Source organism: Dasypus novemcinctus, chromosome 5, assembly GCF_030445035.2.
Source record: "Dasypus novemcinctus isolate mDasNov1 chromosome 5, mDasNov1.1.hap2, whole genome shotgun sequence".
NCBI classification, from domain to species: Eukaryota; Metazoa; Chordata; class Mammalia; order Cingulata; family Dasypodidae; genus Dasypus; species Dasypus novemcinctus.
This window is the reverse complement of record NC_080677.1, coordinates 102,400,981-102,416,279: the sequence shown is the minus strand read 5'-3', so window position 1 is coordinate 102,416,279 and position 15,299 is coordinate 102,400,981. Positions and strand designations below refer to the sequence as shown.

Sequence of the window (15,299 nt, the reverse complement as noted above, 5' to 3'; positions counted from 1 at the left end):
CTACTCTTTCTTTCTTTAATTTCTTTAAAAGACATATGGATGTTTAAAGCAAAACTTTTCAATTATAACGATATATAATGGGATTTATAACAGAGACAAAATATTTGTGGCAATCATAACATAAAAGATGAAGGTTATAAATGAAAATACACTCTTGCAAAATTTCTATAATTTGCCCATAGAGATACAATTTTAACTGCAATCCATTGAGATAAATTAACAATGAATATTATAGTCTCTAACTAAAGCAACTGCTCAAAACATATAATGCAAAGAAAATAGGAAAATGCCAGTGTAGACCTGTGGGAAAATAGCTTGAATTTGAATGTGGGAACCTGGCTTGAAGTTGAAACATTTCCATAATGCAGATAAGAAGCGTGGGCCTAGGAACACCAGCCTTGACTAGACGGACGCTCTGGTCAGCACGAAAACTGTTTGCATGTGGAGACGTTTGAACTTTGTTATGGCCTGCTCCCTAGCATTGCCGGTGCTACAGCTTTAATAACAAGCAGCCTTGAAAATAAACATAGATAACTACTGCTGTGTAATTTCTAATAAATATGATGTGGAAACTAGGGCTGAGGCTCTCAGTTCCAGAAGCTGTTGAGCCCCCTGGTCCCATCCTTAATTTCTCTCTTGTGTCTTTCTTTCTGTCCTTTTATTTCTTCAGTTCTGCACTGCCTTCCCTTTGTGCAAACCTATTGCTGAGCTGATCTCAGCATAGACTCAGTTGTCATCCCTCAGAGGGAGGCAAAAAGCTTGTCACTGTTCCAGGAAGGGATAAAATGAAAATGCTCTGGCTCCCATGCCTGTGGAGTAATTGACACCGCCAAGCACCAAGGGAGGCCCACAGCCCAAACAATTTTTTAAAGAGGATTAAAATGCTAACGCATCTGGATATGAGAAATGTGTCTATGACTAAGATGACAAACACTGTAAGAAAGAAATTGTGTTGACATGGGTGGAGGGGAGAAAAAAAAATCCTTCCTGTTAGGGCTGTGGATGATGAAGTAGAGAACAACACTGTGATGACAATGGCAAAGACTATGGTGTTGATCACAAGGAAAAAGAAGTGGAAATGCCTATGGAAAAATGACCTGCAAAGTGGAAGAAAGAAATGGCTAATCAGAAAGTAGCATTAAGTTAGGAAACAAACAACAAAAAAAATCCTGAAGTTACTGAACCATCAACGGCTTTTAAGCTCTCTGCCATAATCTGAATTTCAACTGTTGCAAAATTATAACTGGAATCAGAGATTTTTTTTTAAATGGCTAGCAATTATAGATCTCAGAAATGGCTTGACCAGGAATTCTGTGAATTTTGAATTTTTTAAAGACCAGGTAAAGAGCCATGGAACTCAATGCTTCCAGATCCTTGGCTATAAAGTTAAGCTAGAAAAACTAAGATTGAGATGTTTAGAACTTTTGGTCAAAAACTACCCAATTGAGCCACTTATAATAAATTGAAAGAAGTATTTGAGAATGTGTTGAGATCTGATTAGAGAAAACATAAAAATTAATGTAGATTGATAAAAAAGTGTTTCACAGATAATAATTTCACAATAGTTGGTGCTACACAACTTAAAACTAACTTAAATGTTGATTGTGGTTAACAGTACAAATGCAAGAATGTTCTTCTACTACTAAGCATTAAGAATACAGACAGTGAGCAGATGTGGCTCAAGCAGTTAAGCATCTGCCTGCCACTTTGGGAGGTCCCAGGTTTGGTTCCTGATGCCTCCTAAAACAAACAAAAAAAACAAAACCAACAAATATACCAATTTAGGTCAAGGGAGCCTATGTAGCTCAGCGGTGAGTACTGGTTTCCCATGTAGGAGGTCCCAGGTTCAGTTCTCAGCCCCTGGTACCTTAAAAAAAAAAATATATATATATATATATATATATATATATATATATATATATGTGCATATATATATATGGTTTTATATATATATGGTTATATATATGGTTATATATATCTATATGGAGATACATGGGGAAATGCAGCTAATGTAACGTATAGACTATAGTCAACGGTAATATTATAACAGCAATGGCTGAGAAGGTACAATATCAATGTTAAGGATCAATAATTGGGGGTATGGGATTTTTCCTTTTGGACTAATGAAAATGTTCTGAAATCGACTGAGCTGGTGACAGCACAACTCTGTGATGAAACTGAAATCCACTGAATGTACACGTTGGATGAATTGTGCAAGGCAGGGGATCGTAAAATACAGTGAACCCCGAGATGAATTAACAACACAAAAATGAGAATGTTCTCTCATGAACTATAGCAAATATATACAAAATACTAAATAAATGGTGTTAATAATAGGATGGTCTGTGGGAAAAATACACCAAATATAAGCTTTGGACTATATATTGCAGTAACATTATAGCAATATCTTTTTATCATTTGTGTCACAACCATATAAAGTTTTGGTGGTGGGACAATGTGTGGGAATCCTGTTTGATCCTTTTTCCCCATTTGCCCCATCCCTCTTCCTCAGAATTTGCTTTTTAAGCCTCTTTATTTTCTTTTGGAGGGGGGTAGTTCTTGAACAGTTCCTAGCACAAAGTAGGACTTCAACAAATATGTGCTATTTGTTGAACATCTCTTCTCTCTTCCCACTCTGGGAAGCCCAGATTTCTGCCATTCTGGGTAATCCTGTATTCCCTTCTAGTACCCACCACTCCCATTTGTCCAGTTAATAATTCTCTTTGCTGTCAAGGTATTTCTCCAAAACGCTGGGTCTCATCCAGATCCCATTTAGAACTGTGTGCTTTAAACCAAGACTGGTGCCATCCTAAATCCATGTGGTCGCCAAGGGAAAAGGACACCTGCTGATAGCAGGTGGAAGTTGCTACAGGGAACTGGGTGATATTTTACATTTTAGGACAGTTTTGAGGAAGGGAATCCAGGCTCCTTTATGATTTCCAGGTATTTTCCTGGGCCCCTCTCAGCTTCAGGGGAGGTTTTATAGCATTATCCCCATTTTCAGTTTCTCTCCAACCTCTGTCCTGTGCTCTCAGTCACCTTAGGAAGGATCTGTTCTACTTTGTCAGTGGGACCCTTGCCTCCCTCACATTGCGTTTCTTCCTTTGCTGGGTCTACAAAAAGGAGATTGACCTTGGATTTCAGGCTGCCAGAAAGCTGCCCCCATCCTCACCTTCTTTAATGCCGAAAAAGTAATTGCAGCCCTGATATGGAAAGGTGTGTGTACTGCCACCTAAGTGTTTGAGTCGATTCTCCAGAAGAGAGGGGACAAGATACCTTCCATCATCTTTTGTGCCATTTCATCTCTTCTTTTCCTGTCTATTTTTGTTTTCACTAACATTAGTTTTTTCATAATCTACACTTCCAATTTTTATTTTGAGTTGACCTTGCTAGGAGTTTTTTCAAGTTAAAAAGATGACATTACCCAAAGACCCAAAACTAAAAGGGAATTAAAAAAGAAAAAAAAAAAATCAGGAGAAAAAGACATATCTTCAAATCACTGAAGGAAGCAACTTATCATGTACAAGGACTCTTCTGTAAGATTAAGCACAGATTTCTCATTAGAAACCATATAAGCCAAAAGGAAGTGGTATAACATACTTAAAATGATGAAAGAAAAACAAAACATCAAACAAGAATTCTCTATTTTGCAAAACTGTATTTAAAAAATGAGGGGTAGTGAGGCAGGTGTAGCTCAGTGTTTAAGCAAGTGCTTAGCATGTATGAGGTCCCCAGGACCTCCTTAAAAAAAAAAGAGGGGTAAATGAAGACATTCCTAAAAGAATAAAAGTGAATGAGTTTATTACCACTTAAGATGCCCTAAAAGAAATAATGAAGTTAACCCTTCAGGTGAAAATGAAAGGACATTAAACAATAACTCAAAACTGTGACTAAAGATCTCCGATAAAAGTAAAAAAAAAAAAAAATTACAGCACACTTTGTGAATGTAATTAACACTACTGAATTATACATTTGAATGTGGTTAAAAAGGTAAATTTTAAGCAGTATACATGTTACTAGAATAAAAACTATTTTTTAGGTGGTACCGGGAATTGAACCCAGGACCTCATATATGGGAAGCAGGTGCTCAACCAGTGAGCTACATCTGCTCCCTAGAATAAAAATTTTAAACAAAATATAGGACTGCAAAACACAAAAAATCAACCTTAATATAAACTTGGGACTATAGTTAATAGTACAAGTATAATAATACTCTTTCATTAATTGTAACAAAGCTACCACACTAAGGCAAAGTGTTAGTGATAGGGAAAACTGCTTGTGTGAATGTGGGGTGTATGGAAACTCTGTATTTACTGCATGATTTTCTTATAAATGTACAACTTCTCTAACTTAAAAAAAATGATTAAAAAAAGGCTTGAAGCAATATTAGTGATGTTTTGATATAACATAGATAAAAGCCTGTGCATTGTTCACCAGGAATTGCTTTGTGTTCAAAAGTTAACAGTTATAACACGAATGAAGTGATACACACTATTCCCTGGACATACTCCTATATATTGTGCCACAGAATGTTTAATGCTTTGTTTGATTAATCAGATGAATATTCTGGAAGACTGTTTTATTGCATGGAGGTTAGGTGCTTCAGTTTAGACATAGTGTCAAGCAGGTTTTAAAATTAGCTTTATTGATATAAAATTCATGTAAAATAAAATTCACCTGTGCAAGTATGCAATCTGATAAGTTTGACAAAAGAATACACTCATGTAACCCTTACCAAAGATATGATATATAATATTTGCTTCATCTCCTAAAGTTTCTTTATACTCTTTCCCAGTCAAGTCCCCTCCTATGCAATCACTTCCACTTGCTATAATTTTTGCCTTTTCTAGAATTTCAGGTAAATAAATTGATTCAGTATGTACTCATTTTTTTGTCTGGGTTCTTTTACTTAGCCTAATACTTTTGAGATTCATCCATGTTGTTATATGTATCAGTAGTTCATTAATTTATTGCCAAGGAGTTTTAAATTATATGGATACACTGCAGTATGTTTATCCATTTACCAGTTGATGGACATTTGATTTCTTTCTTGTTTACCTCTGTTATGAATAAAGCTATTATGAAAATTTGATACATTTTGGGTGGACATATATTTTCATTTTTCTTGGGTAAATATCATATTGTAAGTTTATGTGCAGTTTTGTAAACATTTGCCAAACTGTTTTTCAATGTGGCTACTTTGTTATTCATTCAGCCAGAAATAAGTGAAAGTTCCAGTTGCTACAGATGCTAACACATAATATTGTCAGTCTCTTAAATTTCAATAATTCTTGTAGGTATGTATGTGGTATACATAATGAATAATGATGTTAAACATCTTTTCACGTGCTTCTCTACCATCTGAATATCTTCTTTGGAAAAGTGTCAACTTCTCAAATCTTTTGTTCGTTTTTATCAGATGGTCTTTTTATTATTTATTTATCAGTGTTCTTTATATATTCTGAATAAAAACACTAAAAATCCATGACTGGGGAATGAATAATGGATTAAAGTATAATAATTATTCTATTATAGACCTTATTATTATAGCAATGGAAGAACTCTTATCATTGATATAAAGGCAGTGGCCACCAGAGGTTCTGAGGGGAACTGTCCCGCATAACATTGCAATGATGGAAACAGGCTATTATACATTTTGTCAAAACCTATAAAATTGTGCAGGACAGAGTAGAAGGTATACCATAAACTATAGCCCATGGTTAGTAGCAATGCTTCAGTATGTGTTCATCAGTTGTAACAGATGTACCACAATCCAGGAATTTTTAAGTGAATTTTAATTGTTTTGTGCTAACAACAAATTCTTTATGTGATTTATTCTATATGTGATTTATTCTATATTTCTAGAAATCTAAAACAAAGAAAGTTTCTTAATGTTATTTGTAGCTTTTATGAGAGCAAAACCTCTTCTATGGTCTTGGCACAGGCAAAAACTGTCTCTTTTACTCCATTGAGTTGTTGCATTTGAAGCAAATAATAAGAGACTATTTCTCTTTTATTTACACTGCAGCCTTTACATAAGACAACACACAGGAAGACAATTTGCTTTTCTCAAATTGCCCTGGGTGATGGCATCTTAATTAGAAGCAGCAAGCAGATTGCTGTTTAAAATAAAATTATCTAGGAAGAAAATGACTTCTACTCTTCTACTGCTGACAGCTACAAAGATATCACTATCTCATGCCTAGCATGATGAAGAAAACTACAACCAATATCCATTCTTGGATTTCATGCCATGCCTCAATATAAGTTGAAAGAGTATAATCATGACATTCTTTTGAGGGTTAGGATGTGAATTTGGGGGAGTTCCATTGACAGTTTTATGACAGCCTAGCAACCAATTCACCTAATGGAAAAGTGGTCCATTGGATTAATTAGCACTAAAACTCATTAAAAATTTATCTAGATTTTAATTTTTCTTGAAAATAGTATTTATGTGCTATGATTCAAAACAAAAGAAAGATCATCTATAACATTTGCTAGTTACTGTCTAAATAATAGTTTTATTCAATGGACTAGTTATGGCCTTTACATGCCTAAACAAAAAAGCAGTCCCTGCCAAATATAAATAAGTCCTATGACCTGTTTGATCTTAACCCACATCTCAGATTTGGAAATGTTCAGGCATGAATTAATCTGAATGATTCAATGATCTCTGTTGTCATCAATTAACTAACATTCAATGTAAGTATGCTGAAAATATTAAAATGGTGTGGAACATTTCTTGGTGATCGGAACAAAACAAATGATTTAAATAATGAATGCTTCTTCTTCACTGTGTGACAGTGAAAGGTGCACAATTCTGGGAACTAGATACTTTCAACTCAACTCTGATTCTAAATGTGAAAATCGATGAATTCATAGAGAAGAAAGTTTGTCAATCTTAATTAAATTTTTTCAAAGGAGAATATCATGCCTCAGAATGTATCAAACAGACCATTTAATGAGAAAAACAATCAGTCTCCACACTTAATAAGGTCTAAGCAAAACTGAGGTTCAATATATGTCTAATTGTCACACTGAGGTTCAACATAAAAATCTAAGAATGAAATTATTAATCAAATTTTCAATTGACAAAACCAATTTGGCAAGTAAATTTTGATTCTGGCAATTAAATGTCAAGGTAACTTCAGAAACAATGGCATAAAGCATCTAAAAGTAAAAATGCCATGGCCATAAAACTTAACATTACAAAATCCAAATATTATGTAAAAGTTAAATACTAATGATCTCCCCTCTGCAGTTTGTTTTCAGGGTTTAGAAATTATCTCACAATGCCTTAAGAGATTCCATTTCATTAAATGTTGAATCAAATCAAACACAGATAGGAAAGTATTTCCTGGTCCCAACTCCTTATACAATATTTAATTCCATTCGCATGTTTAACAACTTGCTTATATGAAATAAGCCATTTATTGTACAAATATATGAGATAAAATACCCTTGCTGTGAAGCCTGTGCCCCTCTTTTTTCCCACTACCTTCCTCACCTACACACACTGAAATAAACAACTCTTCTACATTTTTTCAATAAGAATGAAAATGAAAAGCCCTTCTCTGTTTTTAGATCCAACTATAAACATGTTCTTTGTTTTTTACATACCCCTCTCCTATTCCCCACCTTGCCTTCTTCTGTTTTCTATCACTTCCTCTACGTGATTCTTGTCTTCCCTTCTTAAATTCCAACTCATCACATTGCTGGAAACCAAATGTTTAGAAGGAACCCTCATTAAGCTGGTAAATAAGCAGGCCTCAAAAATGAAAGGAGCAAGCAGTTTTCACGTCCCCCATCATTTATACATGTTGCTATGGACCTGACTAACTGAATTATAAGCACTTCTGTTTCACTCTCCCTGCTATATTGATTAGCCAAATAATTTGCAAAACTTACTAAAGTAGAATAAGTTATTTATAGAAAATGCCAACCAAATATTTTTCTGAGTTTTTTTTTCATATTTCTATTTCAAATAGTGAAACGTTATGAGTTGGTGAGATACTGGTATATGTCTCTCACAAGGTCTTTAGGCAAGGACTTAATAAAGTTTAAATGGCTCTGCTGAAAATATTACATATTTCAGAGCATCTAATTACAGAGCATTTTCTTTGAGCTGCTATTTTGGTAAAAATACTTAATCAGTATTTGTCATCTGACAAAATTAATAAAACTCATTTTCTTTATAGATTATTTCCCTAGAAGGAGCTTATAGTTCAATTCATCAAAAGTTCTTAATGTACTAACTGAGGAAATTGAACCCCTAGAAAGTTTAAGTGATTTTATTCATTCTTCCATAATTTCAAAAAAAAAATTTATTGCTCACCAACTAGGTGCTAGTATTGTTTTTGTCATTGGAGACATAAATCTGAATATGACAAGATTCTTGTCCTGAAGGAGTTCTGAGCCTCAAGGTGAAAATGGCCACCAGGCACCAAAATATCACCTATGTATGAAGTGACACAGGGCAATGCAGGCTCTTGAGCCACTTCTGCCGTAGGTACAATCCAGGGTACGAGGCTGGTCTGATATTCAACCCACATGCACCAGAGAGTCATAATATTTGTGGCCCATGTTGCTTCTAAATGTCAGAACAGCCATTCCGATCACATGGGACCTCACTCTTCCTGTTGTTAAATACTTCTACTTTCATCCATGGTACGAAGGAAGGCTTCAGAGAAGGTGATACCTGAACTGAATCTTCAAGGATGTTCAAACGCAGATCAGATGGGAAGGACATCCTAGCTTAAGGAAATGGTGAAGGTACTAAGGTCTGAAGTTTCAGAAATTGTAATTGAATAGTTTATTGTGTCTGAATATAGTGTGTGTGGAAATAGATAAGAAAAAAAAGTGGCAGAGTATGCAGGAGTTTGCAAATAAAATTTTACAAGTCAAAGTATTTGTTAAGAGAGTGATAAAATAATGTAGTAGTTAGAAAAATGCCCTCTAGAGCCCTGAACTCCTGGATTCAGATCCCATCTCTGCCATTTAATAGTTGTATATGCTTGGGCACATTATGCCTCTATATCTCTTTTTCTCATCTGCAAAATGAATTAAAATAGCTCCCACCTAGGATGTGGATGTAGCTCAAGCATTTGGGTGCCTTCCTACCAAATGGGAAGTTCAAGGTTCAGTTCCCAGTGCCTCCTAGAGAAGATGAGCAAGACAGTAAGCTGGAGTAACAGGCTGTTGCAGTGAACTAATGCAAGAGGATGACGTAACAATGAGACACAAAGAGGAAACAAAATGAAAGAGACAACAAAACAGGGAGCGGAGGTGGCTCAAGTGATTGAGTGCCTTTCTCCCAGGTTCAGTTTGTGGTGCCTCCTAAAGAAAAAAAAAGAAAAAAAAGACAAGCAGACACAAAGCATGGAACTAAAGGACACAGATAGCGGACAGCAAGTGCAAACAATGGGGGTGGGGAGCAGTAAATAAATAAAAATAAATACATCTTAAAAAAATAAAAATAGCTCTCACCTCAAAATGTTATTGACAGAATTCAATGAGCTGCATCAAATTGAGCAGCAATAAGCTACTATAAACATAAAGTTGATAGAAAGTGCATGAAATATTGCTAATGCTCTGCTGGTTGCCTTTATTACTACTAATTAGAAAATATAAAAAATAACAGCCATTGGAGGTCTTGAAGAAATGACTGATAAAATCATACTTGCATCTTAGAAAAATCCCTTCAGTATTGGCCAACAATACAATTTGGAAAAGGTTAAAATTGACAGGGGAGGAAATGCTATTTTCATAAATTCTATTATAGCCAATGTTAATATGATATTTTAGCTTTCTTTCTCTTTTTTACTTTAAGGTTGCAATGAGGATGAATGAGGTACAACAAGTAAAGATCCTAGAATAACATGTACAGTATGGAAGCCTTACATAAATGTTAGTTATGACATGGAAGTAGCAAGAGTATTATGGAGGGGTGTTAGTAATAACATTCCATCCCCTTCTTCTCAATCCCTCTATGTTACTTTAGGTGTGCTAATTATAAATAGGGTTGTTTGTTTCCAGAGTTTCTGTCTTTTAATAGATGATTTTAAGACATTTACATTTACTGCAATTACTGCTTTGCTGGGCTTGCTTTGACCATCCTATTTTATATTTTTGATTTTATAATTTCACTTCCTAATGTGGGATTGTGTGATGGTTTAAAGTTATATGTATCCCAGAAAAGTATGTTCTTAAATTTAATCCATTCCCTTGGTTGTGGACCTATTGTAAGTAGGATCTTTTGGTGAGTTGGATCTTAAGATGTGACCAACCTCAGTCAGGGTGGGTCTTAAGCCTCTTACTAGAGTCCTTTATAAGAGAGTGCATTTCAGACACAGAGAAAGCCACAGAAGCAAGAAGGTGGAAGCAATGAAACCCAGAAGAGACGGGAGAGAACAGCAGACTCTGCCATGTGTCTTGCCATATGACAAAGGAGTCCAGAATCACCAGCAGCCAGACCTCTGGAGAAAGAATTGCCTTGATGATGCCTTGATTTGCACATTTTTCTCAGCCTCAAAACTGTAAGCTAACAATTCCCATTGGTAAAAGGCAACCCATTTTACAGTGTCTACTTGAACAGCTTTAACAAAGTAGAACAGATTGAGAGAGTTTGTATTTTTATGTTATTGGAGTTTCCCTTAAAATCTTTTTTTTAATTTTACCTCTTCTAATTTTTCAAAAAGACACTTTAGATTACATAAATGCTACATAAAAAATATAGGGATCCCATATGCCCCACCTCTTACCCCTCCCCCACTTTTCCACATTAATAACATTCATCATTAATGTGGTACATATGTTACAATTGATGAACACATATTGAAGCATTACCATCAACCATGGATTATAGTTTACATTGTAGTCTACACTCCACCCCATACAATTTTGTAAGTTATAACAAAATTTATAATGGCCTGTATCCATCACTGCAATGTCAAGCAGGACAATTACAGTGTCCTGAAAATGGACCCCATATTACACCTGTTTTTCCCCCTCCCTCCCCTCAGAACTTGTGGTGGCCACTGACTCCACATCAATGATAATAGATCTTCCCTTGTTAGACTAACACTAAGTCTAGAGTAGAATAATAATAAGTTTACTTTAGTCCATTGTTCATTCCCCAATCTTGTGCATTTTGGGATGATGATGCCCATTTTGCCTCTAATTGAAAAGGGACTTAGATCCCATGGGGCAGATGGATGGGACTATCTTGCTTGCAATTGCAGGCTCTCTTTTCCTTGGTATGGTCACTGTTCATCATAATCTCCTTGTTAGCTGTCCTGGGTGAGTCCAGTGAACTGGAGAGTAGGTGTTACAATTCTGCTGAGATTCAGGGCCCAATTGGCAAATGGACAGGCCAAAGATTTAAGTCTTTTAGACATACACCTATCAAACATAGTACTAACTATAGGTTAAAATAGAAGGGACAGAAGAGCCATGCGTAGGGAAACCACAACTGAGTCCAACTCTGTCACACTGAGGAGCATAAATTCCAAAGTAAGGCCACTGGCCAGGTGCCAAACTCTTGAGCTGTCTGCCCTGCCTATGGTGTCTGGATGTCTCTAGAGCCCTCAGGAGCCTCACTATTTTAGGCAATATTTACTGTGGCAATCAATGAGATCCTGTTGAAACTTGCATAAACATAACCTCTGGAATGACGTCCTAACTCACTTTGAAAGCTCTTAGCCATAAAAACTCATTTGTATTTACTATTTCCCCCTTATACTCAAGGTCTTTTTCCAGGTGCATTGCTAGTTGGCACTTGGTAATAATCCCTCAGTGCTAGGGAGGCTCATCTCCAGGACTCCTGTCCCACACCGGGAGGAAGGTAGGGCATTTATACGCTGAGTTTGGCTTAGAGAGAAGTCACATTTGAGCAACAAGGAGGCCCTCAGGAGATGACTTAGGCAACATATAATACTAGGCTAAGTTCCCATTTCAAAAGGAAAGGGTCATAAGTACAATCATCAATATCAAGGGCTTGTGACAATGGTCCATCTTCCTTCACTAGGCGCTGCCCCTGTACTCGGGGTATTCTTGCTGTCCCATCAGAGAATGTACCAAAGTTCCCCAGAAGGGGAATTCGATATTCTTTCTGTATTGTGTGGATCTCCACCCACTATGACAATGCCCCATGAACACTTGAATATATTCATATGCCTTACAGGTATGCCCCAGGTGAACCCCTCCCATGCATCCCCCATCACTGACACCCCACACTAATGATCCTCCCTGGCACAGCTGTGACTCTTATGTGATCCAAAACCTCTCCAAAAATGAAGCCAACAAAATAACTAAATAAAATTAATAAGAAAATGAAATGATAGTTTTAAAAATAAAAAATACAAAAAAATTACTAAAAAATTGAAATAATAAAAAAATATTTAAGACATTATGTCTTTCATCACTGTAAGAGCTGTTGTATTGTATGTACAGTGACATTTTCTTCCGTATACTCGCTCAGTGTCTTATTTTCCTCATTTTATTATCAAAGAAGCTTTAGGTTACAGAAAAGTCACAGGCAGAATATAGGGGATTTCCATATACCCAATGCCTTTTCTCTTTTCCCCTCTCCCCTATTAATAGCATTTTACATGCATTTGATACATTTGTTACAACTGATGTACAAATATTGAAGCATTGCTACTAACTATGGTCAATAGTTTACATTATGATTTACATTTTGGACCAAACATTTTCTAAATTTTGACGAAACTTAAAATGGTCTGTATGCATTATTGCAAGATCATGCAGAACAATCCCAATGCTCTAAAATCACCCTATGTTCCATCTATTCTATTCTTCCCTTCCCCTCCCCTTGGGTCCTATGGTAACCACTAAATTTCACTTTTTGATGAATAAGATTCATAGTTTCTTGCAATAATATTGAGGACTTGGCATATTGGTCTGTTTTCTTTTATTAAGCACTGCCTATGTTCTTGAGAGACTTGACCCTCTACTTGAGAATGCAGCAGGAGTCCCAAGGATGGAAGTTTAATATTTCCTTGTTTATTGTGTGTGTCTCCACCCATTGACATATACACCATGACAAGATCAACACTTACATATTCCATAGAAGCCTGTCCTAGATGCACCCTGTCCTGAATGGCCCCCCACATCCAACACCCTATACCAGTAACCCTCCCCTGCCATATTTATAAAAAGAACATTGCCAAAGTTGTACTTTCAACCATGAACCTACAAATCCCCAGAGTTCACCTGGTCCTTTCCTCACCCTCCCCCCAGTTCCATAATAGTCCAACCCAACCTTCCCACCCTAATTCGCCTCACAGACCACCACCGCCAAACCCAATAGCATCACTGCACCACTGTCACACCCATCTGCTGCACAACTACACCCTTCCACCTTATCATAGATTTTGCCCATATGGGCGTTGGCTCACAGTCCTCTACTCCCTTTCTTTTTATTTTATTTTATTTTTTAAAGTTAATAGATCACACAAAACATTACATTAAAAAACATGAGATTCCCATATACCCCACTTCCCACCCCTCACCCCCATCAATTTTTTAATTGTATTTTTTTGAAGATATTCACATCAACAACCTGTTTCACACTGTGGCACATTCATTGGATTTGGAGAATATATTTGGAGCACTGCTGTACCACGTGGATAATAGTTAACATTGTAGTTTACACTCTCCCCCAGGACATTCAGTGGGTTATTGCAGGATATATAATGTCCAACATCCGTCCCTGCAATATCATTTAGGACAACTCCAAGTCCTGAAAATGCCCCCACATCACCTCTCTTCTTCCCTCTTCCTGCCCCAGCAACTACAGTGGCCACTTGCTCCCTTTCTGTTTCCTGTAAACCTATCTTCCAGACTCTAGCTCTGTGAGTCTATCCTTTCATACCTGGCTTACTTGACTTAACCTAAGGTCTTCAAGATTCATCCATGTTATCCCATATGTTAACACTGCATTCCTTCTTTCAGCTGAGTAACTTTCCATTGTATGTATATACCACAATTTCCTTATCCATTCATTTATTGATAGATATTTGGGTTGCTTCCAACTTTTGGCAATAGTTCATACTGCCGCTGTGAACATTGGTGGTGCCTTTATCTGTTCATGTCCCTGTTTTCAATTCTTCTGGATATATACCCAGCAGTGGGATTGCTACATCATATGAAAGTTCTATAGTTAGCTTCCAGAGGAACCGCCAAACTGATCTCCACAATGGCTGCATCATTCGACACTCCCACCAGCAGTGGATAAGAGTTCCCTTTCCAACACATCCTCTCCAACACTTGTAGTCTTCTGCCTTAAAATCATTTAACGCACCTATTTAATTTAGAGATTTTTCTAAAATTTAATCAATCTCTCTAATTTTCTTCCAGGTAAGACATAGAAAGTTTGAGCTATCCATTCTATCTGTCACCAGACTGTTGTCTAGAATATTAGTTTCCCCTTATTTTTAAATATACAAGAAATCATTATAACTATATTTCCATTCATTACTTATTTTTATTGATGTTTTTGCTAAATTTTTTTTTTTTTTTTGCACCACACCTTTTATTCTGGATTTATTTTCACACTTCTCCTTCTGGATTCCAGTTCCTTTTTTAAAAAATATCCCTTGAGAAACTTTGAATGAAACTCTATTAATATATAAATAATATATTTTAGTTTTGAACATTCAAAAAGATGCTTCCTACACACTCATTCTTGTATAATAGGTTAGCAGGATATAGATTTTTGTAATCTTAATGACATAAGATCTTATCTGAGTGATCTTTTGCCTGCTTGGTATATAAGGCACTTTTTCAGTATGGAGACTCATGTCATTCTTCAGTCTTGGAAATTGTTAGCCATTCTCCCTTTCTCTCCCTCAGTCATTTTGTCCTTCTAAAATTCTTAGATTTTACTAGAGCATCCAAATCTATGTTCTATTTCCCTGAACTTCCTTTTTTTATATTTTTTTTATTTCTTTATGTTTATAAACTACATTCTAGGTAATTTTCAAAGTTCTCTATTAAAATTTTTCTCTTCAACTGTCTCAAGTAAAGTTTATTGTGGTTTCAATTTTAGCTGCTTTTCTTTTTAATTACAAAAAATCTAACTGGTTCTTGTTTCACAATTACCTGTTTTTGTTTCACTGCCCCAGACTTTCCTTTCATGGATATTTTCTTTTATTTCTTCAAGAACTCTGAATATGTTTATTTGGAGTACTTTTTAGATTAATTACTTCTATATTTTTATGAATGAATTCCCTCTTTTTTGCTTTTCTTTGCTGCTGCTTGTTTTTTCATTTTGGTAT

General features: G+C 35.9%; 1 long non-coding RNA gene across 12 annotated transcripts in view; it reads right to left on the bottom strand.

Moving 5' to 3' along the window:
• LOC139439036 (uncharacterized) overlaps positions 1-15,299 on the bottom strand; it is a 172,003-nt gene that overhangs the window by 117,335 nt on the left and 39,369 nt on the right. The gene's annotated exons all lie outside the window — the stretch shown is intronic.